Source organism: Callithrix jacchus, chromosome 2, assembly GCF_049354715.1.
Source record: "Callithrix jacchus isolate 240 chromosome 2, calJac240_pri, whole genome shotgun sequence".
Lineage (NCBI taxonomy): Eukaryota > Metazoa > Chordata > Mammalia > Primates > Cebidae > Callithrix > Callithrix jacchus.
The window spans coordinates 22,161,270-22,178,332 of NC_133503.1; the positions used below are offsets into that span (position 1 = coordinate 22,161,270).

Genomic DNA, 17,063 nt, shown 5'->3' on the forward strand with positions numbered 1-17,063 from the left:
GGACTCCTCACCAGGGACCCTACCCTCTTCTACCCAGAGTTTCCATACCTCCTGTCCTTATCAGTACAAACACAGACCTTAAAGTTGTTACAAAAACTAATGATATTCGCTAAGCCAAAAGCATGGTTGTTTGGAAAACTCTGCCCCTATCGTGAAAGCTCTCCCCCCCCCCCCCCCCACAAAGAGGCTCCCTGATCTCTCACTCTACATACCGCTCTAGCCTTCCCGCCCGGCCGCAGCCACCTCCCGCCCGGCAACCGGCTGACCAATCACCACCCGCCTCATCAGCTCTCCCCAGCTTCCCGCCGCGCGGCTTCCCCGCCCGGCATTTCAAACTGACCAACCGTTGCCCACCACCTCGGCTCTCTCGGCTTCCCCACTCCCCCGGCCCTTCAGCCCACTATAAAAGAACCCTGCTCCTCTGAGCAGCGCGGCCATTTTCCTGTTCTTCCTGACTAGCCCGCCCGGAGCCTCTTTCCTCTCAATAAAGCCTGAACTTAAGACTTTCTTCTAACCTGCGGCCCGGTTTTTTCTGAACGAGCTCTGTCTTCCCGCAGAGGGTAGGTCGGACAATGGTATCAGGTACTCTGCTGCATGCTTTATATACACCAGCTTATTTTATACTTAAAACAATCTTACAAGGAAGACATATTATAATCCCCATTGATAGCTGAGAAAAATGAGGCACAGAGAGAACAAGTAAGTTGATCTCAAAAGGGCAGGGATAATGAGATACATCTAGTATATGATTTGGTTGAGATTATGCATGTGAGATCTTAGCCCGTTGCCTGACCACAGCAGCACTCAATAAATGTAGGTTATTATTATTACTGTTATTTTTTGTTAATTCCATTACTGTTATTTGACTGGAGGAATCATCTTAGGCTTCATGGAGGATGTGACATTTACAATCAGCTTTGAGGGTGGGTAGGCTTTGGACAGTCAGGGATGGGGCATAAGAACATTCTGGACTATGGGCACAACAAGAGCTAAGGCTAGGAGGAGGGACTGTGTAACTCTGAGATGGTGAATACGGAGGAGACCTCAAAGCAGAACCTTAGGCTCTAAGGGAAACAAGAGGGATGGATTCTGCTGACAAGACAGTAAAGCAACCTGCCTGTCTGGTGGTAGACACTGTGTCAGCATTCTGGGTTGTAAATGTGGGAAGTGAGCAGATCAGAGGTTTGCTCAGCAACCTGCCTAGTGAGACAAACTGCTTGCTCTTGAGGCCACATAGTCCTTCTGGGGCAGCTCTTCAAACTGGAGTCCACACAGGCCGGTACTCAGTTATTGCAGTGATGTCCCAAGCCAGATAAGAAAATGATGTCATGGAGATCTGGAATCTCCACCCAAAAGTCCGGCTTTCATTCTAATGCATCTCTCCGTTAGAATCGTCTTGTGTGTGTTCAGAGATGAGGGATGAAAGAGAAACTTCACAGCAGAAGACCCTCTCAGAGTCATGCAGGGATCTGCACCAAGTCAGTCTCCTCTTTCTCCCTCTTCCCTAGCGATACGTCCTTTTAAGATCCAAAAGGGCAGGGCTGACTTAAGTTTTCTCCAGGGCAGACATTCCTGGGAGAAAACAAGGGGCTTCTTGAGAGGAAATGAAAGGAGACAGAGATCCGGTTTTGCCTTAAGGTTATCTAATGTGAACCACTGAGAAGAGTCATTTTGAAATAGAAAGATGGATCTGACAGTGTGATGTAAATGCAGGCATTTGGAGTCCCTGCTGGAGAACACTCAGAGCTGAGTAGGGGTTCTCCAGTGACCTTGTGGGAGTCTTTGGCTGGGAAAGTAGCTTCTGGAGCTGAAAGGGCACAGGAATAGAAAGCACACCACCTGGGGTCTTCTGATCCAGTGTTTTCCAAAGGGCAAGTGCCCTGTGAGGTGGTTTTAGACTGCAAAGGAGGGACTCATTAACAGTAACAAATCACCAATGAGAACTTTCCCCATTTCAAAGTTACTTTTCAGTTCTTTTGATGCTAAGGAGAAAGTCTTGGTTTTAGGCTAGTGTCTCTTTAATACCTCCCTATCACTTGTCGGTCTCTCTTCTGAAGAGAGGGCAAGCACTCTTCAGCCTCAGAGGCATTAGCAGGCAATAGCATCTATTCTAGAGGTTCTCATCCTTGGCTGCATGATGCTATTTCCTGGGGAGAGCTTTAAAAAATTACTTACGCCTGATTGCTTCCTCCCTAGAGGAATTCCAATTTAATAGCTCTAAGTTCTGGCTTGGGCATTAGGATTTTTAGAAGCTCTCCAGACAACAGTTTCTAATTAGAATTGTTTTGTATTATAAATATAAACCTTCTATTAATGGCACGTGATACTGGTTTTCTACCGAACACACTGAAGGAAAATTCCCTTTCAACATCAGATGACTTTCACAAAAACAGTAAGTGCTGTTAAAGAAAAATAAAAACAAAAGGCGGGAAGATTACTTGAAGCCAGGAGTTCGAGATCATTCTGGGCAATGTAGTGAGACTCAAAAAAAAAAAAAAAAAAAAAAGCCAGGCATGGGGTACGTACCTGTAGTCTCGGCTGCTGAGGAGGCTGAGGTGGGAGGAGTGGGAAGATCACTTGAGACAGGGTGTTCGAGGCTGCAGTCAGGAGCTATGATCATACTGCCGCACTGGTGTGACAGAGCAAAAAGAAAAAAGAAAAAGAAAGGCAATAACTATATAATGCAGGTGATATTTGGTTATGGAAAAACCAAAATATGCCATTCAGTGAACTTTGCCAAACTCTCTTCTGGTCCTTGCTTAGCTCTACCATTCCTGTCTTCTGGTAGACCCAGTTTGGGCCTCAAGAATGAAATGGGGGTAATTATCCCAGGTTGCATTTCTTCGTGGGGTTACCCTGGGAATCAAATGATTGAGCTTTGTTAAGTATTATTTGATAAACAAATATGAGGAAGGAAATAAAAGGGAGAAGATCAGTGCTGCAGAGATGACTAACTGACAGATTTACGCAGAGATGACTAACTGACAGATTTACACAGAGTTGGATTTTTTGGGTATGTTAAACCAGGCCATTGGGAACTTCTGAGTTCCAAGTGCCATCTTCTCTCCCTTCCCATCAGAATGATCCCCTGGTCTGCATTAAATGTATCATGAGTGCCAGTAATGATTTATTTCTCCAGTGGCAATAAACTAAAGAAGATTGAAAGTCCCACCAAGACTCCCAAGGATAGCATGTTAGCACACAAGCTAAACAGCCTGTGTTGCAGACCCTGCTAGTCAGGGTCCTCTGGACATTGCCCTGCATGTGTGAGGGCTGGCCTGGTCCTTTCCAGGCTGAATTCTGCACTTAGCCGCTCAGTGTTCTTTCCACGGGCCCCAGTTTCTTCATCAGGAAGATAAGGGGCTTGGACTAGTGAAGGATCAGGTATAAATACAAATACCTTCAATACCAAGGAGGTAACTCAAGTGTGAGGCTCTGCTAAGGGAATAGGGCTGGTTAGGCCTACAGCAAAGTAGAGACTACAGTCCCACGATAAAATTCAAGTTTTGAAACCATGGGGTTATTCAACAACAGTTTGGCAAGGTGACAGCTGGTGATTCCTGGGTGTGATGGCTTCTAAAATTCATTTCTAAAATTGTTTTATATAGTAAAATAAATCCAAGGAGTCTACTGGGGGTTTTTGACATGACCACTGTACTCAGTGGTACCCAGGGGCTTCCCTGATAATAAGAACTAATACTTAGAGTAAAAACTAACATCCAAATGCTAAGTTTAAAACCATTTAATCCTCGCCATAACTGTGTGAAGCCAGTACTATTATTACAGCCTCATAACATACAAGGAAGTTGGGGTTCAGAATGCTTAAGTCATTTGTGTAAAATCTCTAGAGCAGCACTGTCCAACAGAAATATAAAGTGAGCCATGTATGTAATTTTGAATTTTTTTAGTAGCCATATTAAAAAATAAAAAGAAACAGATGAAATTAATTTTAACAGTGTATTTTATATAACCCAATATATACAAAATATTATCATCTGAAAATGTAATCAATGTAAAAATTAACTAATGAGATGCCTTGTATATTTTTTGTACTGTCTTTAAAATTTAGTATTTCTTCTTTTTAAAAAACAGCCTTATTAAGATATAATTCATATACTATAAAGTTTGCCCATTTAAAGTATACAATTCAATGACTTTTAATATATTCACATACATGTAACAATTGTAAATATAAAATTGTGTAAAATTTAGTATATTCACATATGATTACACACGTATGTTTACACATGTGAACATACTAAATTTTACACAATTTTTATTTATTATTTTTGATTTGAGACAGCGTCTTGCTCTGTTACTCTGGCTGGAGTGCAGCATTGAAATCATAACTCACTGCAGCCTAGACCTCCTGGGCTCAAGCAATCCTCTTGCCTCAGCCTCCTGAGTAGGTGGGACTACAGGCATGTACCATGGCACTTAGCCAATTTTTTTTTTTTTTTGAGACGGAGTTTCGCTCTTGTCACCCAGGCTGGAGTGCAATGGCGCGATCTCGGCTCACACCAACCTCCGCCTCCTGGGTTCAGGCACTTCTCCTGCCTCAGCCTCCTGAGTAGCTGGAATTACAGGCACGCGCCACCATGCCCAGCTAATTTTTTGTATTTTTAGTAGAGACGAGGTTTCACCATGTTGACCAGGATGGTCTCGATCTGTTGAACTCGTGATCCACCCGCCTCGGCCTCCCAAAGTGCTGGGATTACAGGCTTGAGCCACCGCGCCCGGCCCAATTTTTAAATTTTTTGTAAAGGTCTCACTCTGTTGCCGGGGCTGGTCTTAAACTCCTAGGCTCAAGTGATCCTCCCACCTCAGCCTCCCAAAATGCTGGGATTATAGGTGTGAGCCACCACAATTTTAGAAACTTTGCATCCCCTTGAGATGAAATCCCATATCTTTTAGCTAGTACTTACCTACCACCCTGGCCCCCATAAATAACCCCTACTCTAATTTAAATATCTACAGATTTTCCTATTCTGGACTGTCATATGAGTAGAATCATATGATATGTGTTCTTTCCTGTCTGGCTTCTTTCACGTAGTATAATGTTTTCAAGGTGCATTCTTGTATCAGTACTCCTTTCCTTTCTATAGCCAAATAATAATATTCCGTTGTATGGATATGTCACATCTTGTTAATTCATTTGTCCATTGATGAACATTTGGGTTGTTTCCACCTTTCAACTGTTAGGACTAAAGCTACTATGGCATTTGTGTACAAGCTTCTGTGTGGACATAAATTTTTATTTTTGGGGGGTACTTACCTAGAGTTGGAATTGCTGAGTCATGTGAAAACTATTTTTTTTTTTTTGAAGACAGTTTCGCTCTTGTTACCCAGGCTGGAGTGCAATGGCACGATCTTGGTTCACCGCAACCTCCGCCTCCTGGGTTCAGACAGTTCTCCTGTCTCAGCCTCCCAAGTAGCTGGGAGTACAAGTGCACGCCACCATGCCCAGCTAATTTTTGTATTTTTAGTAGAGACGGGATTTCACCAAGTTGATCAGGATGGTCTCGATCTCTTGACTTTGTGATCCACCCGCCTTGGCCTCCCAAAGTGCTGGGATTACAGGCTTGAGCCACTGTGCCCAGCCCTCTATGTTTAATTATTTGAGGAATGGTCAGATTATTTTTTAAAGTGGCTGCACCATTTTACATTCCCATCAGTAGTGTGTGGGGGTTCTAATTTCTCCACATCCTTACCAATATTCGTTAACCAAGGCTGGGTAATTTATAAAGAAAAGGAATTAACTTGCCTCATGGTTCTGCAGGCTGCACAAGAAGCATCGCACCAGCATCTGGTTTTTGATTCTAGCCATACTTGTGGGTGTGAAGTGGTATCTCACTGAGGTTTTGATTTGCATTTCTCTAATGATAATGATTTGAGTACTTTTTAAGGTGTTTCTTGGCCATTTAATATCTTTCTTGGAGAAATGTCTATTCAGATTCTTTGGCCATCTTAAAAATTGGGTCATTTGTCTTCATTTTATTGAACTGTAAGAGTCCTTTATATGTTGTAGATATAAGTTCCTGCTGTAGTTCAGATGTTTGTCCCCACAAACCTCATATTGAAATTTGATCCCCAGTGTTGGAGGTGAGGCCTAATGGGAGGTGTTTAGGTCATGGGGGTGCACCCTTATGCATGTCTTAGTGCCATCCTCATGGTAATAAGTGAGTTTGCTTACTTTGTTAGCTCCTGTGAGAGCTGGTTGTCCAGAAAAGCCTGGCACCTCCCCGGCCTCTCTTGCTTCCTCTGTCGCCATGTGATCTATCCACACACAGGCTCCCCTTCACCTTCTGCAATGAGTGTAAGCTTCTCGAGGCCCTCACAAGAAGCAGATGCTGGTGCCATGCTTCTTGTACAGCCTGCAGAACCATGAACCAAATAAACCTCTTTTCTATGTAAGTGACTCAGCCTCAGATATTCCTTGATAGCAACACAAAATGGACTAAAATAGTCCCTTATTATATATATGATTTGCCAACATTTTCTCTCATTCTGTTGCTTTTATTTCCTTGATGATGTCTCTTGAAACACAACAGACATTTTACATTTTGATGAAGTCCAATTTATCTATTGTACTCTTTTGCTGCCCATGCTTTCTGTTTCATGTGTAAGAGTTCTTTGCAAGTTTTAGGTCATGGAGATTTGCTCCGTGTTTTCTTCTAAGAGATTTATAGTTTTTCTTGTTACATTTAGGTCCTTTACCTATTTTGAATAAATTTTTGTGCATGTTTCAAGGTAAGAGTTCAAGTTTATTCTTTTTTATGTGGCTATTCAGTTATCCAGCACCATTTTTTGAAAAGACCATTTTTCCCCCACTGAAGGGTCTTGGCACCCTTGTCAAAATCAGCTGACCATAGATATATGAGTTTATTTCTGTGCTCTCAATGTTCTGTTCCATTGATTTGTATGCCTCTCCTTATGCCAGTACCACACTGTCTTGATTATTGTTGTTTTGTACTAAGTTTTGAAATAAAGAAATTTGAGTCCTCATACTTTATTCTTCTGTTTTTTAGGATTATTATGGCAATTCCAGATCTCTTTCAAGTCCATATAAATTTCTAAATCAACTTGTTAATTTGTACAAAGAAGTCAGTTGGGATTCTGATAGGGAATGTGCTGAGTTTACATATCAGTTTAGTCAATATTGCCATCTTAACAATGTTAAGTCCTCCAATTCACGAATACATGATTTTCTCTGTTTATATAGATCTTTCTTTTCTCAACAGTGTTTTACAGTTCTCAGCATATAACTCTTGCACTTCCTTTGTTCAGTTTATTCCTAAGTATTTAACACTTTTTGATGCTATTATAAATGAATTTTTCCTTTAACTCTCATATTGTTCATTGCAATTATATAAAAATACAATTAATTTTTGTTTATTGATCTTGTTTCATGTAACCTTGCTGTGATGGTTAATTTTTTGTGTCAACTTGACTGGGACATGAGGTGGTCACATATTTGGTCAAACATTCTGGCCGCTTCTGGGAGAAGGTTTTGGATTAGTGTGACATTTAAATTGATAGATTGGGTGAAGTAGATACTTTGTAATGTAGCTGGACTTTAATCAGTTAAAAGTCTGAATAGAGAAAAAGGCTGACCCTCCCCACAAATAAAAAGGAATTTCTCCTGCCTGACTACCTTTGAGCTATAATGTCTGTTTTTTCTTGCCTTTGGACTTGAATTGGAACATCAGCTCGTACTATATCTTGAGTCTGCTGATTTCAAACTAGATCGACAACATTAGCTTTCCTGGTTCTCAGATGTTTGGACTAGAACTAGAACTAAGCCATAAGCTCCCCTGGGTCCCCAGCTTTTAGGCTTCAGATTTTAGGAATAGTCAGCTTCTATAATCACATGAACCAATCTCTTATAATAAATTTCTTTCTATGTGTGTGTATGTGTGTGTGTGATATATATATATATATGTATATATCACATACATAGGTACATTTAAATTTATATATATTTAAATGTGTGTGTGTTTGTGTGTATATATATATATTCTCTTGGTTCTGTTTCCTTGGAAACCCTGATAAATTACACTGTTAAACTCATTTATTGACTTGAATAATTTCTTGCTGCTCTTAGAATTTTTTATATTCAAGATTATGTCATCTTTGAATAGAGATTATTTTACTTCTCTTTTCCACGATATGAATACCTTTAAATTCCTTTTTTTGTTTCCTAATTGCACTGGCTAATACTTTCAGTATAATGTTAAATAGAAGTGGTGAGAATAGATATTCTTGTCTTGTTTCTGATCTTAGGGGAAAACATCCAGTTTTTCATCATTAAGTATGATGTTAGCTGTGAGTTTTTTTCACAGATTCTCTGAATTAGGTTGAGGAAAGTCCCTTCTATTCCTAGGTTTTTTGAGTTTTTATTCTTTTTAATATTATGGAAGAGTTTTGGGTTTTGTAAAATCTTTTTAAAACATCTATTGAGGAGATCATGTGGTTTTTCTTTTTTTATTCTGTTGATATGGCATATTACATTGATTGAATTTTGGATGTTTAACTAACCAATCTTTCATTCCAGGATGAATCTCACTTGGTCATGAAATGCAATCTTTATACATTCTCCTGCTGATGAACATTTGGCTTGAGTTGTTGGTTGTAACAAATTATACTGACGTATCATTTTGTACATTTCTTTTTGTGAATATATGTATGAATTTCTTCTTTCTTTCTTTCTTTCTTTCTTTCTTTCTTTCTTTCTTTCTTTCTTTCTGTCTGTCTGTCTGTCTTTCTTTCTTTCTTTCAGACAGAGTCTCTCACTCTGCTGTCCAGGCTAGAATTCAGTGGTGCGATCATAACTCACTGCAGCCTCAAACTCCTGGGTTCAAGTAATCCTCTCACCTCAGCTTTCTGAGTAGCTGGGACTACAGGTATGTGTAACCACACTCGGTTCATTTTTAAATTTTTTATAGAGATGGAGGTATTACTGTATTGCCCAGGCTGGTCTTGAACTTCTGGGCTCAAATGATCCTCCTGCCTTGGCTTCCCCATATGCTGGGATTACAGGGTATACATTTCTTTTTGATATACCATTTTAGGAATGAAACAACCAGCTCATGGGTTCATTTGTATATTCAACTTTGGTAGACATACCAAACTGGTTTCCAAAGTGGATATAAACACATATGCTCCTACAAGTAAGCACATGAGAGTTTCCTTTGCTTTACACCTTTGCCAAAATAAATTAAAATAAAATAATGACTAGTTTTTACATTTCAGCAATTCTGATGAGATTGCAGTTATTTTATTGTCATTTAAATTTGTATATTCGTGATTATTTTTGAGGCCAAGCACCTTGTCAGTCTATCAGTTATCTGTGAAGTTTTTAATCCATCTGTCCATTGGCTGTCTTGCCTTATTGATTTGTAGAAGCCTTTAATTTTGGCATGAGCTCTTTATCGGTTACATGCGTGGCAGACATTTTCTCCCACTCAGTGGCTTGCTGTTTCACTCTCTTCATGGTAGGTTTTGACAGCCAGAAGTTCTTAAATTTAATTCAGGCTAATTTATTAATCCTTTTGTTTCACATTAGAATTTTTTAATTTAAAAGCTGTTTCCTGGGCTGGCTCACATCTGTAATCCCAGCACATTTGGAGGCTAAGGCAGGAGGATTGCTTGAGCCCAGGAGCTCAAGATCAGCCTGAACAACATAGGGAAACCCTATCTTGACAAAAAATTTAAAAATTAGCCAGGCATGGTGGCTCGCGCCTGTAGTCCTAGCTACTCAGGAAGCTGAGGTGGGAGGATCTGCTTGAGCCCAAGAGGTTGAAGCTGCAGTGAGCCATGATGGCACTTCTGCACTCCAGCCTGGACAACAGAACAAGACCCTGTTTCAAAAAAAAAAAAAAATAATAATAATAAAAAAACTATTTTCACACTGCAAAATTGTGAAGATATTCTCCTATGGTATCTTTCTAAAGCATTATTGGTTTGTATTTCACATTTAGATATATAATTCACATAGACTTGATTTTTATGTATGATGTGAAGTAAAGATCAAGTTTCATTTTTCTTATGTGGATATGCAGTAACTTAGTACCACTTATTGAAAAGATTTTTTTTTTTCCAGTACTTTTCCGTGACTCATCATTAGGCAAGTATCTATACATTCATGAGCTATCTCTTCTTCTCCATTGATCTACTGCTCTACCTTTGTGCCAATATTATGTTATCCTAAAATAAATCTTTTTTTTTTTCTGAGATTGAGTCTCACTCTGTCACTCAGGCTGGAGTGCAGTGGCGTGATCTTGGCTCACTGTAACCTCCGCCTCCTGAGTTCAAGCAATTCTCTTGCCTCAGCCTCACCAATAGCTTAGATTACAGGCATGTGCCACCAGACTGGGCTAATTTTTGTATTTTTAGTAGTGACAGGGTTTCACTATGTTGGCCAGGCTGGTCTCGAACTCCTGACCTCAGGTTATCCGTCCGCCTCTGCCTCCCAAAGTGCTGGGATTACAGGCTTGAGCCACCATGCCTGGCCTAAAATAACTCTTTTAATGAGTAGAACCAGTCATTCTATCTTATCCTTTCTCTTTCAGGAGGTCTTGATTATTGTTGGTCCTTCACATTTCCATATCAGTTTCAGAGTCAGCCTGTCAACTTTTATAAAAATCCACTGAAATTTTGTTAGGATTACATTGTATTAGTAGATCAATTTGGAAAGTATTAGTACATGGATATGAATATCCAATATTATCAATTTGTTATTTTGAGTATTTACAAACCAATACTTGTAATCTACCATGTTTAATTTATTAGTCTATTGCTGACTTCTTGAGATGAAAGCATAGATCACTGTTTTTTACCCAGCCTTTTTTCTTTCTTAACATATTCATTTTTTTTTTTTTTTTTTTTTTTTTTTTCCGAGCTAGCTGAGATTTTATTTTGGACCAAAAAAAAAAAAGCAATTGAATTGTTTTGCAACTGGAGGCATGGGCAAGGGGGGTCCCCAGGCAGTAAACTCCCCGCCGGTGGGCTGAGGGCTAGGGCTGAGCGCCGGTGGGCTGAGGGCTGAGCGCCGGTGGGCTGAGGGCTGAGCGCCGGTGGGCTGAGGGCTAGGGCTGAGCGTCAGGTGGGTCTCCTGTTCCCTGCGCTCCCCTGCACAGCAACCTCCCTCCTGGGCTCTGGGGCAGCCTCAGGAGGGGCAGGCTGGGAGGGGCAGGCTGGGAAGGGCAGGCTGGGAGGGGCTGTTGCAGCTGTTCACTTGGGCAGGATGTCAGAGGACTCAGACACCAGCCTCCCATCGCGGGTCTCAATCTTCTTCACAACCACAGCCTTGGTGGAGCTGGTGCGGCTGATGGAGCTGGAGCCCGCGACAGAGCCAAAGCTGGAGCCCAGGCCATAGCTGAGGCCGGGGCTTGTGAGGCCCCCATAGGCAGAGCTCAGACCACCTGCATAGCCGCTGGTGGTCTTCGTGTGGATACTCATGTTCTGCATCCCGGACTCCAGCCGGCTCTCCTCGCCCTCCAGTAGCTTGCGGTAGGTGGCGATCTCGATGTCCAGGGCCAGTTTGACATTCATCAGCTCCTGGTACTCACGCAGCTGCTTTGCCATGTCCTGCTTGGCCCGCTGCAGGGCGGCCTCCAGCTCCTTCTGCTTGTCATGAGCATCCTTGAGTGCCCGCTCCCCGCGATCCTCAGCATCTCTAATGGCAGCCTCCAGGGAAGCCCTCTGGCCTTTGAGGCCCTCGATCTCAGCCTGGAGCCGGCTGATGTTCCGGTTCATCTCGGAGATCTCAGTCTTCGTACGCCGCAGGTCATCCCCGTGCTTCCCAGCCAGCATCTGCAACTCCTCATACTTGATCTGGTATATGCTCTCCGCCTCAGCCCGGCTGCGGTTGGCGATCTCCTCGTACTGCGCCTTGACCTCGGCAATGATGCCATCCATGTCCAGAGAGCGGCTGTTGTCCATGGACAGCACCACAGACGTGTCGGAGATCTGGGACTGCAGCTCCCGGATCTCCTCTTCATACAGCTGCCTGAGGAAGTTGATCTCGTCAGTCAGTCCTTCCAGGCGAGACTCCAGCTCTACCTTGTTCATGTAAGCTTCATCCACATCCTTCTTGATGAGGACAAATTCATTCTCCATCTCTGTACGCTTATTGATCTCTTCCTCATACTTGTTCTTGAAGTCCTCCACCAGCCCCTGCATGTTGCCAAGCTCTGCCTCCAGCTTCAGCTTCTCCTGGCCCAGAGTCTCCAGCTGCCGCCTCAGGTTGTTGATGTAGTTCTCAAACATGTTATCCATGTTGCTCCTAGCCGTTTTCTGCTGCTGCAGGAGGCTCCACTTGGTCTCCAGCATCTTGTTCTGCTGCTCCAGGAACCGCACCTTGTCGATGAAGGAAGCAAACTTGTTGTTGAGGGTCTTGATCTGCTCCTTCTCCTGGGTACGCACGGCCTGGATGTTGGGGTCCACATCCTCCTTAATGGGGTTCAGCAGGCTCTGGTTGATGGTGACGGCGGTGATGCCTCCCATGCCTATGCCGCTGGCCCCAAAATAGCCTGCACCCAGGCCACCCCGGAAGCCACTACTGCTCACTCGGGAGAAGCTCAAGCGGGCACTAGGCCCACTCGTTAAGGAGCGGCTGCTGAAGGCCCCGGGGCCAGAGGTGGACACCTTGTAGGACTTATGGGTCACCCTGGTGGACATGGTGGAGGCAGGAGTGGAAGCAGGCGAGCTGAACTAGGGAGAGATTCCAGAAGGAGCGGAGAAGCTGCTTCTTCAACATATTCATTTTAAGGTTATAAGTTGCCCTATGAGCATGACCTTAGTTAGATTCCCCCAGATAAATAGTTAATTAATTAATTAATTAATTAATTGTCACATTGCTAGCTCCTCTCAGACTGCCCAGTCTCCCTCATGCCCAAAGTGCTTTCATTCTATTTGAGATAATGCTCAAAATCTTTACCTTGGCCCAAAATCTTTATCATTTCTCCATGATCTGCCTCTACTTCCTCATTGCTGTCACCTCCCACAATTTGCCCCCTTATCCACCTTGTTCCAACTACATTGGCCTCCTTACTGTTCCTCAACAACATCAAACACCCTCCTGTCTCAGAGCCTTTGCCCTTGCTGTCACCCCTGGAAGGTCTATACTTTATTTATTTTATTTATTTTTATTCTTATTTATTTTTTTGAGACGGAGTTATACTCTTGTTACCCAGGCTGGAGTGCAATGGCGCGATCTCGGCTGTCCGCAACCTCCGCCTCCTGGGTTCAGGCAATTCTCCTGCCTCAGCCTTCTGAGCAGCTGGGATTACAGGCACACGCCACCATACCCAGCTAATTTTTTTTGTATCTTTAGTAGAGACGGGGTTTCACCATGTTGACCTGGATGGTCTCGATCTCTTGACCTCGTGATCCACCCGCCTCGGCCTCCCAAAGTGCTGGGATTACAGGCTTGGGCCACCGTGCCCGGCTGGAAGGTCTATACTTTAAATAGCCGAAAGACTTTTCCTCTTCCTTCATTCAGGTTTCAGCTGGAATGCACCTTTTTGGAAAGACCTTCTATGACTATGCTGTATAAAATGGCATTCTCTAGCACCCACTGTCAACCGTACCTTGATTTTATTTTTCTTCATTATAATACTTCCCAACAGACACAAAATAAATTCACGTGTTTATTTAGTGTTTGACTACCCTTTTCTTCTCTCTCTAGAATATAAACTTCATGAGGATAAGGATTTTTTTCTGTTTTATTTACTTCTATATCTTCGAAGCCCACAAAATGTGTGGTACATAGTAGGTGATTTATAAATACATATTGAGTGATGGATTCTGAACTTGGCATCAGAAGATCTGGATCAGCTAGTTCTAAATCTGCCACTTATTAGCCATGTGACCTTAAGCAACCAAATGAAACTTTCTAAGCCTCTCCATTCCTTTTATGGTAGAGTGGATAATACTTATTGTCCCTGAGATACTGAGTGTAAAAGTACTTTATGAAGTATAAGAATTCATCATGGCTGGGCGCAATGGCTCAAGCCTGTAATCCCAGCACTTTGGGAGCCCGAGGCGGGTGGATCACCAGGTCAAGAGATCGAGACCATCCTGGCCAACATGGTGAAACCCCATCTCTACTAAAAATACAAAAAAATTAGCTGGGTGTGGTGGCATGCACCTGTAGTCCCAGCTACTTGGGAGGCTGAGGCAGGAGAATTACTTGAACCCGGGAGGTGGAGGTTGCAGTGAGCCGAGATTGTGCCACTGCACTCCAGCCTGGCTCCTGGCAACAGAGCAAGACTCTGTCTCAAAAAAAAAAAAAAGAATTCATCATAAGACATTTTTGAGAATATAGTCAGAAAATGTCTTGCTTATCCCAAATTTCTTTCCATTTGGACTTCCTTGGTGATAAAAATTCTCCTTGGAAGAATTTTTGTTGTGAACATTTTGGACATTTTGTTGTGTTTGGCTCTGGTTAAAACATGAGCGTTTGTTCCTAGAAAGGATAACATTTTTATACTTCTGTTGCCATTAGTGTGTGAGCAGGAATTAATATGTGAACTCATTGTCACTGATGACATGGGATATGGGCAGGTATGTTTTGGTGGAGAAAGTACTAAGTAAATGTCTAGGCATTGCAGGGAGGGGAGTGCTGGAAAGGCCATTCTAAGTGGGTGCCTGGGGGGAAAAATTAAAAAGTTCTTTATTAGTCAGGTTAGGCTATATTATAACTGCAGCACAAAACAACCTCAAATTCTCAGAAGTGTACCAGGAAAGGTTAATTTCTTATCCAAACAATCTTCTGTGGTTCCATACTACTTTCCAGGGATTGGGAGGAGATAGTTGTGTAATTCCACATGCCTATGTGGGGACTTTTTAAAGGGAGTCTTAGTTAAACAACTTTGATAAATTTAATAAAGTTTTACAAGACTATCACAGTCTTATAAAATCTATCTTGGCAAAAGATTTTACAGTTTATATAGGAATATGCTCGAAAGTAGTATTGTTATTTTGTAGCCCTTTTGCCATAGAGTTTAGGTATAATTACCACATTTTCTAACTGCAAGTTGTATCATGTGTTTTGATGGATATGTATATTTTTGGGGAAATGGGACTTACTATTTGAATTAGAACCTTTAAAAGAATGCTATCATTTATTGAGCAATTATTGTATACCAAGTAGCTCAGTAAAAGTTTTGAATACCTTATCTCATTTGATGTTCAAAACAGCTCCCTGAGGGAGATACTATTACTGTATTCACCTTAGAGCGAGGAAACTGATCTTCTGAGAGGTAAAGTAGTTTATCTGCAGTCAAACAAATAAGTGGAAGAACTCGGGAAAAATTTAGTTCTGTTTGGCTTCAGAGCTTGTGGTCTTTATTTACCACAACACAATGTTGCCTACCTCTTCCCAGATAACATATTCTGCATGTATAATTGCCATAGGTCTATCAGCAGCCCAAAATAGATGATGGCAATGAATATATTAATATAGTGGGGTTATATTAATGATCTCACAGCATTTGGGCCTGAGTGTAGAATCCCAAAGATGTTCAGTTGTGTATGTTTAACATTCCCAGTGTCACAGTCACTCCTTTGGGTTAAGACTTTGCCTGTGATAGACCCAGGTAATATGCAAATATCCTTCCTGGGAGCAAAAATAAATTAACACAATTCACCATGACCAGCAAGAAATAGCTAATTTCTATCATCAGGGAATAACCAAGTGAAGAAGACAAATTTTAAATAGTTCGTTAGAAAGCAATTTATTATAGCATATACTCAAATATGAAATTAAACATAATTGAGTGAAAGGTATACTTTGCATAACTATAGTGGGTAGGCCAGTGAGGTTTTATAATTGAAAATATAATCAGGAAAGGATGTCAGGAGTAGGAGACACTTGGTATGAGTCTTCAGTCACTTGGAAATCATTTTACTTTATGTGTCTAATAATCCTGATTTTAAAAACCTACAATAAGTCTCTCTCTTTTTTTTTTCTGCCCAGAAGAGTCCACCTGTTTCCATCTTCTTTTTCTCTGTGAAATGCTGCTGCTTTTCACTCTAATCATGTGACTTCAATGGGAGCTGCCATCTTTTTTGAGATCTTTCTCCTAGACAGTGTTGATTGGCTCAGAGACAGGCACTTGATTTAGTCCAGGCCAATCAGAATACTCAAACTTGTGTCCACAGTTGGTGAGTTCAGTGATAAGTACCTGACCCAAGACTGGTCAATTTGATCAATTTGTAGGATATTCCAGTTCGAGACTAGAAAAAGTGAATCTGAATTCCTCTGTGGGTTTTGCTTTTGCATTGTAAGATTTGAGGTACTAGAGCTCTGGGTGGCCACGTTCCTGGCTGGTCTATTTTAAGAAAGAACGAGGTGCCTTGTGGGGTTGAGACAGAAATGAGAAGACGCAAAGAGAGTAAGGTGGCAATTCCATTTCTGGTCTCTGAGCTCCACCTTTATGCAATGTCTTGGCTGTTCGATATTTATCTAAGTAACTTCTAACAACTCCACTGCCACCACCATCTAGCTATGCTCTTGGTTAGTTTGAGTTGAATTTTTGTCACATGCAACTGAAACAGTCTTGACGAGTATTTCATTGTGGCTTTATATTGAAATAGTCAGAATAAAAATTGTCTATTTCACAGAGAGAAAATGAGGCTCAGAAAAAATATGCAAACAAGATACTAAAAAAGTGTCGGAGTTAATCCAAAACAAACATAAAATCTTTTCTCACTGAAAACATTGGTAGGTACAAGGAGCTAGGTCATGAAAAGTCTACTGGCTTAGGAGACTTAGTATATGAACTATGAATAAAATAGTTTCCCACCTCTTAGGGTATTCTGAATGTTCTGACACCAGATTTTGGTATCATTTTAGGTTGGGTTTTTTGTTGTTGTTGCTTTTGTCAGTAAAATCTTGGCTTTTGAGGAAAAAGGAGGAAGTCCAATTCCACCACAGAACCCACTTCCCATTTTACTTTAGGTCCATAGGGTTGCCCAGGTCTGAAATAAGTTAATAACTATCTGTTTTGTACTGTAGTAATGTAACCCTGAAAAGAATGGGCTTTTTATAAGGATTA

At 41.6% G+C, this 17,063-nt stretch overlaps 1 long non-coding RNA gene and 1 pseudogene across 2 annotated transcripts in view; one reads left to right on the top strand and one right to left on the bottom strand.

Moving 5' to 3' along the window:
• Positions 1-430: 430 nt before the first annotated feature.
• Positions 431-17,063, top strand: part of LOC144580685 (uncharacterized) — a 61,025-nt gene continuing 44,392 nt past the window's right edge. The window contains exon 1 of the long non-coding RNA XR_013530674.1: positions 431-560. This is a non-coding gene — a long non-coding RNA (uncharacterized LOC144580685). The remainder of the gene's footprint in view (positions 561-17,063) is intronic.
• LOC144580682 (keratin, type II cytoskeletal 8 pseudogene) lies at positions 10,900-12,754 on the bottom strand (annotated as a pseudogene). The gene has a single exon (XR_013530670.1). The product of XR_013530670.1 is annotated as a keratin, type II cytoskeletal 8 pseudogene (transcript).